Source organism: Scyliorhinus canicula, chromosome 3, assembly GCF_902713615.1.
Source record: "Scyliorhinus canicula chromosome 3, sScyCan1.1, whole genome shotgun sequence".
Taxonomy (NCBI): Eukaryota; Metazoa; Chordata; class Chondrichthyes; order Carcharhiniformes; family Scyliorhinidae; genus Scyliorhinus; species Scyliorhinus canicula.
The window spans coordinates 74,356,363-74,369,178 of record NC_052148.1 but is presented as its reverse complement, the minus strand read 5'-3'; the positions used below and the strand labels follow the sequence as shown (position 1 = coordinate 74,369,178).

At 46.7% G+C, this 12,816-nt stretch overlaps 1 protein-coding gene across 3 annotated transcripts in view; it reads right to left on the bottom strand.

Moving 5' to 3' along the window:
• The window catches only part of zgc:114200 (uncharacterized protein LOC559336 homolog), a 104,457-nt gene that overhangs the window by 58,840 nt on the left and 32,801 nt on the right, over window positions 1–12,816 (bottom strand). The window lies entirely within an intron of this gene.

The following is a 12,816-nucleotide window of genomic DNA, read 5'->3' as shown; positions in this document are numbered from 1 at the left end:
AGGGACATGTTGTCTGAGAGGTCTAAGAAATGAAAGGTTCAATCGTGTTAGGTTTCTGCATTTATAATGAGAGGGTATGGGAAGTTTGAGTTACAAGTAAATAGGTTGGATCCAAAATTTGCATAGTGAGATTAATGGAGAAATTGGGTTTCAGTTGTTGGCATTTCAAAAGTGGGTTCACAGGCGACAAGGAACATTTGCATCTTACAGGGGTTTCATAAGTAAATAGAGAAAGTACATCAAATTATATTGACCCAAAAGTGGAAGCAAAATTGAAACTGCGAAAGATGTTAATATTTAGAAAAGTTGAAGTCAAAGGGGTGTTTCAGGACAATGGAACTGAAGATGGAAAGGGGAAAAAGTTATTTAAGGATAGGATGTTTAACCGAGTGGAGTTGCTGTGGGGAAATAGCTAAAGACCGGCTCACTTGTGGGGGATGCTGAGAAGTTGGGAAAGTTTTGAATTAACAAAGAACAATACAGCACAAGAACAGGTCCTTCGGTCCTCGAAGCCTGTACTGGTCACGATAGCATCCTCGGCCAAAACCCTCAGCACATCCTAGCGCCTTATCCTTCTATACCCATCCTATCCGTGTATTTGTCAAGATGCCTTTTGAACACCGTTAATGTATCTGCTTCCACAACCTCCCCTGACAACGCATTCCAGGCACTCACCACTCTGTGTAAAAAAAACCTGCCTCGCAAATCTCCTCTAAACTTTGTCCCACGGACCTTAAATCTATGACCCCTGGTGACTGCCCCCTCCATCCTGGGAAGCAGTGCCTGCCCATTCACTCTAGCCATGCTCCTCAATCCTGTAGACCTCTTATCAGGTCACCCCTCCTTCTGTTAGTGTGGCGACCAGAATTGTGCCCAATATTCCAAGTGCGGTCTTACCAAGGTTCTATACAACTGTAGCATGACTTGCCAGTTTTTATACTCGATGTCCCGTCCAATGAAGGCAAGCATTCTGTATGCTTTATTGACTAACTCATCCACTTGTGTTGTCACTTTCAAAGATCTGTGGACCCGCACGCCCAAATCTCTCTGACGTTCTATATGCCCAAAGGTTTTACCATTTACTGTGTATTTGCCCTCTATGTTGGACCTACAAAATGCATTTCCTCACATTTGTCTGGATTAACCTCCATTTACCATTTCTCTGCCTGCTCAAGTCTCCAACCTATGTCCTGCTGTATCCTCGGACAATCCTCAACATTATCTGCCACTCCATCAACCTTGGTGTCATCCGCGAATTTACTAATCTGACCAGCTACATTTTTCTCCAATGCTTATGTACACTACAAACAAGAGGCCCCAGCACAGATCCCTGTGGAACACCACTAGTCACAACCTTCCATTCAGAAAAACATCCTTCTACTGCTACCCTTTGCCTTCTGTGACCGAGCCAGTTGTGTATCTATTTTACCACTTCACCTCTAATCCCGTGTGACGTCACCTTTTGTACTAGTCTGCCATGAGTCACCTTGTCAAAGTCCATGTAAACAACATCCACCACCCTCCCCTTATAAATCATCTTTGCCACCTCCTCAAAAAACTCGATCAAGTTAGTGAGGCACGATCTCCCCTTCACAAAACCACGCTGTCTATCGCTAACGAGTCCATTGGTTTCCAATGGGTATAAATCTTGAGCCCGAGAATTCTCTCCAATAATTTACGAACTACCGGCATGAGGCTCACTCGCCTATAATTTCTTGGATTATCCCTGCTACCTTTCTTAAACAGCATACCACATTAGCTATTCTCCAAACCTCCGGAATTTCACCTGCAGCCAATGAGGAGACAAATATGTCAGTCAAGGCCCCAGCAGTCTCATCCCTTGCTTCCCTCAGTATTCTGGGGTAAATTCCACCCGGCCCAGGAGACTTACCTACCTTTTCTATTATAAATTTGGAGTGCGCAATTCATTTTTTCCAATTAAGGGGCAATTTAGCATGGCCAATCCTCCACCTACCCTGCACATCTTTTGGGTTATGTGGGCGAAACCTGCGCAGACATGGGAGAATAGAGACTTATCTACCTTAATGCCTTTTAAAACATCGAATACCTTCTCCTTTTCGATGTCAACTTCACCCAGACTAGTTCACACAGCCAACCCAAGAATCATCTTCCACAAAGTCCGTTTCTTTGGTGAACACTTGATTCAAAGTACTCATTTAATACCTCACCTATTTCCTCTGGCTCAACACAGACTCCCCACTGTCCTTAAGTGGTCCAATCCTTTTTCTGGCCAACCTCTACATATAATAAATAGCTTTGGGATTCATCTTAATCCTACTTGCCAAGGACTTTTCATGGCCCATCCTAGCCCTCCTAATTTCCTACTTAAGTACATTCCTACTTTCTTTATACTGAAGGGTTTCAACTGTCCCCACCCTTCCAAACCGTGCAAAAGTCTTTGTCTTTTTGACGAGGTTCACAATATCTCTGGTTATCCAAGGCTCCCTAAACTTCCCATACTTATCATGCATTCTCTCAGGAACGTGACTTTCCTGAATCCTAATCAACTGTCGCTTGAAAGACTCCCGCATGTCTGATGTCGATTTACCCTCCAACAACTGCAACCAATCCAAATTCTTCAATTCCTTTCTAATGTTATCGTAATTTGCCTTTCCCCAATTTAGCAGCTTAACGCGAGGGTTACCCTCATCCCTACCCAAAAGTACTCTAAACTTATGGAGTTGTTGTCACTACTCCCAAAATGTTCCCCTACTCAAACCTCAACCACCTGTCCAGGCTCATTCCCCAATACCAGATCCAGTACTGCACCTTCCCTAGTTGGACTATCTACATTGCATCAAGAAGCATTCCTGGATACACCTTACAAACTCTGCCCCAATCAAGCCTCTAGCACTAAGCGAGTCCCAGTCAATCTCGGGGAAATTAAAATGCCCTACCATAAGAACCCTGTTACTTTTGCACCTATCCAAAATCTCTCTACCTATCTGCTCCTCTATCTCTCGCTGGCAGTTGGGGGGGCCTGTAATAAATGCTCAACATTGTGATTGCCCCCTTCCTGTTTCAGAGCTCTACCCAGATTGCCTCATTATATGTGCCCTCAGAGGTGTCCTCCCGCAGTACGGCTATAATATTCTCCATAACCAGTAATGCTACTCCCCCACCCCTTTTACATCCCCTCTCTCTCTCCTGAGCATCTATATCCTCCAACATTCAGCTGCAATTCCTGCCCTTCCTTTGACCACATTTTTGCGTTAGCCACAACAACATAGTTCCAAGTACTAATAAGTGTTCCATGTTCATCTGCCTTACCTGCTATACTTCTGGCATTGAAACAAATACACTTCAAACCACTGCGTTTGAGCAGACAGGGTGTTCTTTTATTTTTGTTCGCCATTTCCCCTTCAGTTAATACATCTTCTAAGTTAATGCTCTGGTTCCCACCCCTGCCATACTAGTTTACATCCTCCCGAGTGTTTCTAGCGAACCTAACAGCCAGGATATTGGCGAATTGGAGGCAGCCACTCAGTGTTAAATCAGGAGAGTCTTTGTTTTAGGATACAATATGCTCCTTAAGGAATTTCACATCAGAGTGGAAGTGTCTGAGAAATTGAGAGATGTACCTTTATTAAAGTGACAACAATTTGTTGACGGGAAATATTTACTCTGTTTTGATTGTTTAAGAATGCAATTCAACGGCCTTGTCGCACCCAACTTGGTATTGGGACAACCCGTTGAAGCTCGCGCGAGGCCTCTCGCAGGATTCACAATGGTCAAAATGTCTCAAGGAATTCAAAGGAGTCTTGCAAGACGTCACAAACTGGACCTCGGTCTCGTTGAGCAAGATCCAGATATGCATATTTAAATGAGCCATTAGGAAAAGATGTCCACCAGATTCACCGGCCGAACCTGGGAGATCGTGCCAGGGCATTGTTTAGTATGGTCCACACAAACTTGGACCAGTCATAACAGCACCTGAGGGGGGTCATTGTAGACCCCTGCGCAGGTGGTCGGGGACAGGGCAGGGTGGCACTCATTCCCACTGGCAGCTACAACATTGGTATCTACCCGGCAATGTAGAAAATTGCCAGGTGTGTCCTGTACACAAGAAACAGGACAAGCCCAACCCAGCCAATAACCACCCTATCAGTCTACTCTCCATCATCAGCAAAGTGATGGAAGGAGTCATCAGCAATGCTATCATGCGGTACTTACTTGGCAATAACCTGCTCCTGGAAGCTCAGTTTGGGTTCCGCCAGGGTCACTCAGCTCCTGGCTTCATTACAGCCTTGGTTCAAACATGGATAAAAGAGCTAAATGCCAGAGGTGAGGTGAGAGTGACTATCCTTGACATCAAGACACCATTTGACATCAAGAGGCCCTAACTAAACTGGAGTCAATGGGAATCGGGGGGGGGGGGGGGGGGGGGGGGTCCCTCTCTTCAGGAGTGGGTCCGTGAAGAGAGCAATTGCGGTGAAGCGGGCGGAACGGGCGCGAGGGGACAAAATGGCGGCCAGCACGGACCAGGCAGCGTGGGCCCAGTGGTCACAGGAGCAGCAAGAGTTCCTAAGAAGCTGCTTCGCAGAGCTGACGACGGAAATGCTGGCCCCTATGAAGGCCTCTATGGAAAAGATGGTGGAGACTCAGAAGATGCAGGAGAAGGCTATTAAAGAGGTGGACAATGTGGATGAGATCCTGGGCCTGGCGGTCAGGATTGAAGCACATGAGGCCATGCGCAAGAGATGGCAGGAGATACTGGATGACATCGAAAACAGGTCTAGGAGACAAAACCTGCAAATTCTGGGCCTCCCTGAAGGTGCAGAGGGGTCGGACGCGAGCGTATTTGTGACCACGTGTTGGGGACGCTGATGGGCGCAGGGGCCTTCCCATGGCCCTTGGAACTGGACGGGGAACTGGACGGGGTGCACAGAGTCCTCGCAAGGAAGCCTAGGGCGAACGAACCGCAGAGGGCGATGGTGATAAGGTTCCATCACTTCACAGATAAGGAATGTCTTACAATGGGCAAAGAAGGAGCGGAGCACTAAGTGGGAGAACTGAGAGATTCATATATACCAGGACCTGGGAACTGAACTGGCTAAGAGGCGTGCAGGATTCAACCGGGCTAAGGCAGCCCTCCCCGCCCGAACAAGGAGACAACACTAAGATTGGAGATAGAGGCGGGAGCAGCCAGGGTCAGCATGGGTCAGCTGACTTACGGAAGCATAATGGGGGGAAAATCTGTGTTAAGCGGGTGCTTGACAGGGGGGGATTGTGATTGGGGGTTGAGGGGGATGGGGGGCTGCTTTGGTGACTGAAGGGGAGCCAACTTTTGGGAACAGGTGGAGAGTCGGGATGGGGAGCCTCCGCCGGGAGGGCTTGAGTGAGCGGGGGGGCGAGGGCCTGTGGCTGGCCAAAAAAGGGAGATGGCCCACATGTTCTCGCACTTAAAGGGATTAAAGGCATACGTAGCCATGCTACAGGCAAAACTCGCTGACTAAACGAGACTGAGGCGGGATTGGGTGGGCCAGATGTTCCATTCGGGGCTGGTCTCGAAGACCAGGGGGTGACAATTCTGGTGAGCAAACGGGTGGCATTTGAGGCAGGGAGTATTGTGGCGGACAAAGTGGGCAGGTACATTATGGTGAGTGGTTAGCTGCAGGAGGCCCGGGTGGTGCTAGTATGCCCCGAAAGTTCTTTTTTTTTTCTCCCACGTGTACTCTCGGATTGACTTTTTTGCGTTGAGCAGGGCGTTAATCCCAAGGGTGGAGGGGGTTGAGTATTCGGCCATTGCGGTTCAGACCATGCCCCGCACTGGGTGGACTTGCGACTAGGGGCGGGGGGAGGGCAGTGCCCTCTCTGGAGACTGAACATGGGACTGCTAGCGGATGAAGATGTTTGTGGGCGGATAAGGAGGAGCATCCAAAACTATGTGACAACAAACGATACAGGGGAGGTAACAGCGACTACGGTCTGGGAGGCTATGAAGGCAGTTATCAGAGGGGAGTTAATTTCTATTAGGTCCCATAGAGAGAAGAGGGAGAGGCTAGAGGGAGAGATACTTAAGAGTAGACAGGAAGTATGCGGAGACCACCCGAGGAGGAGCTGCTGAAGGAGAGCCGGAGACTGCAGGCGGAGTTTGATCTGTTGACCACAAGGAAGACGGAGGCACAGCTGAGGAAGGTGAAAGGGGCAGCGACAAGTATGGGGCGAAAGAGAGTAGGATGCTGGTGCACCAACTTCGCAGGAGAGAGGCGGCCAGGGAAATTGGGAGAGTTAGGGATAAGGTAGTTAAAACGGTCTTGGGCCCAGAGAAGATCAACAAAGTTTTCAAGGAGTTTTATTGTAAACTGTACGAGTCAGAACCCCCGGTGGGAGGGGAAGGGATGAAGCAATTCATGGACCAATTGAGGTTCCCAAGGGTGGACGAGGATCTGGTAGAGGGACTGGGGGCCCCGATTGAGTTGGAGGAGATAGTTAAGGGCCTGGATAGTATGCAGTCGGGAAAGGCCCTGGGACCAGCGGCTACCCTGTAGAATTTTACAATAAATTCTCAGAGCTGCTGAGCCCACTCCTGCTAAGAACCTTTAACGAGGCTAAGGAGAGAGGAACCCTCCCCCGACGATTTTGCGGGCCTCGATCTCGCTCATCCTCAAGCGGGAGAAGGATCCGCTACAATTTGGTCCTACAGACCGATATCGCTCCTAAACGTAGATGCCAAACTGCTGGCTAAGATTTTGGCTACTAGAATAGAGGACTGTGTCCCAGGAGTGATTGATGAGGATCAGACAGGTTTCGTCAAGGACAGGCAACTGAACACAATGTGAGGAGGCTCCTAATCATTATCTTGATGCCCTCAGGAGGGGACGCAGAAGTAGTGGCTGCAATGGATGCAGAGAAAACCTTTGACCGGGTGGGATGGGAGTACCTGTGGGAAGCGTTTGGATTTGGTGAGGGATTCATAGGATGGGTCAAACTACTGTATCAGGCCCCTGTAGCAAGTGTGTCCACGAACCGGCTGAGGTCGGAATATTTTAGGCTACACCAAGGGACGAGGCAGGGTTGCCCCCTATCCCCGCTACTATTTGCCCTTGAGCCGTTGGCCATAGCACTGAGGACTTCAAGGAACTGGAGGGGGCTGGCTCGGGGGGAGGGGGGGGCGCACCAGGTTTCGCTCTATGCAGACGACCTGCTCCTGTATATTTTGGACCCGCTGGATGGGATGGGGGAGGTCATGCAGATCTTAAGGGACTTCGGGAGTTTCTCGGGGTACAAGTTGAACATGGGGAAAAGTGAGCTATTTGTGATCCACACTAGGGGTTAAGAGAAGAGACTGGGAGAGCTCCCACTCAAGATGGTGGAGAGGAGCTTTCGGTACCACAGCATACAGGTGGCTAGGAATTGGGATGCCCTACACAGGCTCAATCTATCTCGGCTTGTAGAGCAGATGGAGGAAGACTTTAAAAGGTGGGACATGCTCCCGCTTTCCCTGGCGGGAAGGGTGCAGACCGTGAAAATATCGCCGTTTCTTCGCTATCGCTGGGACAAAATCTTGGAACTCCCAAACAGCATAGTGGGTGTGTGTACTTAAACCTGAAGGACTGCAGTGGTTGAGGAAGGCAACTCACGACCACTTTCTGAAGAGCAACTAGGGATGGGAAATAAATGCTGGCCTAATCAGCAACACCTGCATCCCATCAATGAATTTTTTTTAAATTTCACCGTGAATGTGCCACCCTGGCACTGCTACCTGGGCACGCTGCTCGTGTGCCACTGTCAGGCTGGTGGAGGTACTGCCAGGGCCAAAGTTTTGGGGGGGGGGGGGTTTCGGAGGCCACAGTGGGATTGCTGAGGTGGGTTTTCTCCGGGTGCTCCGGTTTTCTACCACTGTCCAAAGATGTGCAGGTTAGGTGGATTGGCCATGATAAATTGCCCCTCAGCGTCCAAAAAAGGTTAGGCGGGGTTACTGGGATAGGGTGGAGGCATGGACTTAAGTAGGGTGCTCTTTCCAAGGGCCGGTGCAAACCCGATAGGCAGAATGGCCTCCTTCTGCACTGTAAATTCTATGATTCTACGAAAGACTCGGTGGAGTGATCCGCGAGTAGTCTTCCTGCATGCGCACCAGTGTAGGAAACTGCAGCTCCTCCCCAAGGCCAAAAATTGTTTCTAAATAAATTTAAAAGAAAATCAGCAAAATAGCATTGAATCGCCAGAAAACACCTTGTTAAATGTGTCCGAAACCAGACATAGATTTTGTTTTGGTTGAATCGTGCCCAAAATCTATACGGGTTGTTGCCAAAAGGATAGTGGGTCATTTTGTGTGCGGAGTCTGCACGTTCTCCCCATGTCTGCGTGGGTTTCCTCCGGGTGCTCCAGTTTCCTCCCACAAGTCCCAAAAGACGTGCTTGTTAGGTGAATTGGACATTCTGAATTCTCCCTCGGTGTACCAGAACAGGTGCCGGAATGTGGCGACTAGGGGATTTTCACAGTAACTTCATTGCAGTGTTAATGTAAGCCTTCTTGTGACACTAATGAAGATTATGATGAGCTACAGTGGGCAATTGAGAGTAGGCTTTTTTTTTTGGAGGTAGTGACAGATTAAATTACATTCTCAAATAGTCAGCATTCAGGTTTTAAATACATAAATTCAAAATTTTACAGGAGGTGGTAATACATTTTTTAAATATCTCTTTCCTGTTGTATTCAAGTTTCTCTACAGCTAATTCAAACAAGCAAAGATAATTATTGTTCTACAGTAAAGCCAATGCAATACGAATGCGTTGATTCAGAGTTCTTGGAAACTGTATCTTTAACTGTACATACACGTCTAAGCTCCCAGCACCACACTGATTATTCAGCAAGTAGTAGCATTGTCAGCTTAGTTATACAATCTTATAGGTACTTCAAGCCAAGAGAAATCATGCCAAGTGCAAACTTGTTTCCATCTGCCAATAGTTTATTAAAATTAATTCTTGGCTAGAAGCATTCATATCTTCCTCAACCAGTGTCTCTGTACAGATTATAGTGAGAAGGCATTATGATCAGAGGAATAAGATGTTTTGCTATTAAATATATAATCTGCTATTAAATATATAATCAATTTCAAGATTATTTAAAGAGACTTATATTTCTATGCGCGGATAACAAGTTTATCGAATTCAAATTTCTCCATTTTAGAAACTATTTATTCTTGCATAACACTGTTAGAACTAGAAAATTACCATTAAAATGGAAGCTTATGATGAAAACAAGGTTTTGAGTTTGCAAAGATCCATAATAAAATAATTGGAAGTTTTTAAAATCAATTAACACTGAAATGAAGCAATCAGAGGTTATCCGATGCTCCATCATTTTGTAATATCAGTGCTATGCTAGTGTGGGTGGAATGTTTTATCACACTAATATAACCAATCATACTGTAACTATAATTTGTCAAAAATACATAAAATTAATTCAAAGTATAATGCCATTATAATGAACACTGCGTTTCACAAGCTCTTGCTTTTACTGAACTTGAGTAGGGTGCACTTTCCAGGGGTGGGTGCAGACTCGATGGGCCGGGTGGCCTCCTTCTGCACTGTAGATTCTATGAAATGGCAACTCATTTTTTTCACCCAATGAAATTCAGCCCTTCTACATTGAACACTAGGATCCACCTGGACCAACCCAGATATGGTGATTTCTCTAAAATTCAAGCCAAAACGAATTGATAGATAACCTCCTGTAGTGTGAATCCTGTGTAACAGGCATCATTGCCAGATAAGACAGATGCCATCTGCATACAAATTGCAACAATTCGGTAATTTGGACATTCTGAATTCTCCCTCCGTGGACCCGAAGGCGCCGGAATGTGGCGACTAGGGTTTTTTTCCACAGTAACTTTGTTGTAGTGTTAATGTAAGCCTACTTGTGACAATGAAGATTATTATAATTATTATACAAAGTCAGAGGTGCGAAAAGGCAATTACAACATGGTAACTTGCCTCAGGAAAGCAAGATTGTCTTTGTCTCCGAAAAAAAATTCTTCCAAAGCTTCGGCTTAGCACTATTGCAATCGTGTGGACCAGAAGACGAAAAGTAAAACCACTATCACTGAAGACGAAACATTGATCAAGAGAAAAGAAACAAGCTGACCATCTTGATGAAGCAGTCTGCTGCTGGTTTTGAATAGCAAAAGTGTAACAGTCCAGCATCAGGTGATGGGCGGAATTTTCCATTCTGGAGTATGAATGCGGTGGCTGTCAGGCGTGAATCCCGCTGGACAGCTATCTTCTGCTTTTCAGCTCATTAAACATGCATTAGCAAGAAGCTTGGTAAATATCCATAGTGGGTCAAACAGGGAGTTGCTCCCATGCTTTTACCTCATGGGGTCGAAGGCCCTGGTGCCATATTTAATGGTGCCCAACAGACATTCATTCATTGTAGACTAGCAGATCTGCATTATTCCAGTGTCTTTACGGCCGCAGCTCGTACTGGAGAAGGTGGCAAATGTGAACAACCACATCCTGGGACATACGAGGAGCATCACATATTGATTTTTGTTCATCTCAAGATAACACCACCAACGATACACTCATGCTTGGACCATATTCACCAGCTTCTTGGCCTTAATAGAGGCCCCACTGCCCCTTGCTGCTCAGAGTGTTGCTCATCCTGGCCCTATGCCAACAGGTGGCAGGGTCCTGCTTCTATTCATCTTGATGTGAGACATTAACAAGACAGGGTTGCATGCAGCCTGCATTATCACCCCCTCAGTGGATTGGTTAATGAATTAAAGTCCTTTAAAAGTTTCCCCCCATCAAGGGCAGCATGGTGGCGCAGCGGTTAGCACTGCTGCCACACGGCACCAAGGTCCCAGGTTTGATCCCGGCTCGCAGTCACGGTCCGTGTTGAGTTTGCACATTCTCCTCGTGTTTGTGTGGGTTTCGCCCCCACAATCCAAAGATGTGCATTGTAGGTGGATTGGCCAGACTAAATTGCCCCTTTATTGGAAAAAATGAATTGGGTACTCTAAATGTTTTTTTTTTAAAGTTTCCCTCCATCTCAAAGCCAGCAGGTAAATACAAAGCCTTTCACCTGGTCTCTGTATAGGCAGAACATTCCCACTCCAGGTACTGGACGTCCTGGAGGACAAGAGATGGATATTCCTCCCTTTCATACTTAATTATATTACGCTTTGACCGGGGTAATGAGAGCCATGTGCAGGAAGCCTCACTTTTCTGCTGATAGCCACAACCCTCATCTCTATAGGGAGACCATTGCTGTGGCAGCTTAAAAGACTAACCACATGATTCCTAATCAGCCATGACCATTTAATGCAGGAGAATGGAGTTGCGAATTGGCTGCCCTCCACAAGCCGTGCCTTCTGGGAGCCATTCTACCTTCCTTCCTGCTTCTGACTGCAGCCGGTGACAAATGGCACTGAATGAATTAATGTTCCACACCTTGCTGAGATCTTGATGTTATGAGATTCACGAGTGTTATGGGCCAGAGCTTAGAAACTCCAAAGTATATATGAAGTCCATCTGACCTACAAGCTTGATGTTGAATTTGGTTGGGATGAGCACAAGAGCCTTCCCTTCAGGTGTGATTCAACAGTCTTCCCAGATACTTTAATCAAACAAGCTTCATTCTAAGAACTTAGTTAACATTTATATAAACATACAGCAAGAATTAGTATTAATTACAAACATAAAGACACCCCACGGCTAAGGTAATCTATGTATAACACTTAATGAATCCCCCCTTAACTGTTGCAATTTAAAAACAAAATCCCATAAACCAAAACCTCTTTTCTAGGGCGTGGCCCAACACTCTGCATTCTCACTTGAATAAGACTGGCTTTCCCCGAGAGTCTGACCTTGTCTCATCAGACAAGGGTTTAAACCCTTCCGGAAAGCAAACTATATCTTTTAGTTACCAAAACAGGTAATTATAATCAACAGGGGGGTTTTCTGGAACAACTCTTTAAAATGAAAATAGAGGGGGACAGGCCAAACCACTTATTTTTTCTGTCTGTGGTCCTCAACAGTCAAAACTGAAAGCGAAAGTAAAACAAACCTCACTGCCACAGCTCAGCTCCACCCACAAAATGACACCACTGAAGCCATGTGATAAAACAAAAACCTTTCTTAAAGGTACACTTCTATGACACGCGTCCCATGAGTCAGGAACAAACCTACTGCAACCCGCCTTCACCATAGAGCGCAACTGAGCATCCTTGACAGTCAGCCGTCTCATAATTATTAGGATGTTCCTTTAGTCAGCCCTTGAACTCTATCAACCCAAAAAGACCCTTCTCCCATTTCAAGGATTCGCAGAGTAATTGTGTTGTTAAGAACAGCGGTGAGAAGGGCAGCATGGTGGCGCAATGGTTAGCACTGATGTCTCATTGCACCGAGGACCCAGGTTCAATCCAGGCCTCAGGTTATTGTCTGTCTGGAGTTTGCACATTCGCCCCGTGTCTGCGTGGGTTTGACACCCACAACTCAAAGATGTGCAGGTTAGGTCAATTGGCCACGCTAATTGCCCCTTAATTGGAAGAAAAATTGGTTACTCAAAAAATAACTTTTCAAATGCGCTCCTCAAACATCTACACGCGTCCGTCACCTACCAGCGTCCAGCCATCATCATAAACCGAGCTCCGTCACCCTGGACCCTGTAACAATCCAACTGCACATATCTTTCCTCCCCTCACCTCAGTCTTCACCATTGCCATACCCACCCTGATCCTATCTGTCCTGTTGTCCAAGCCACCTGCATTGTCCCCCGCTGTGACTCACGCAATGAAACCTTCACCTACCAGACGCTCACCCCGAACCTCCTACTTTACTATTCCCT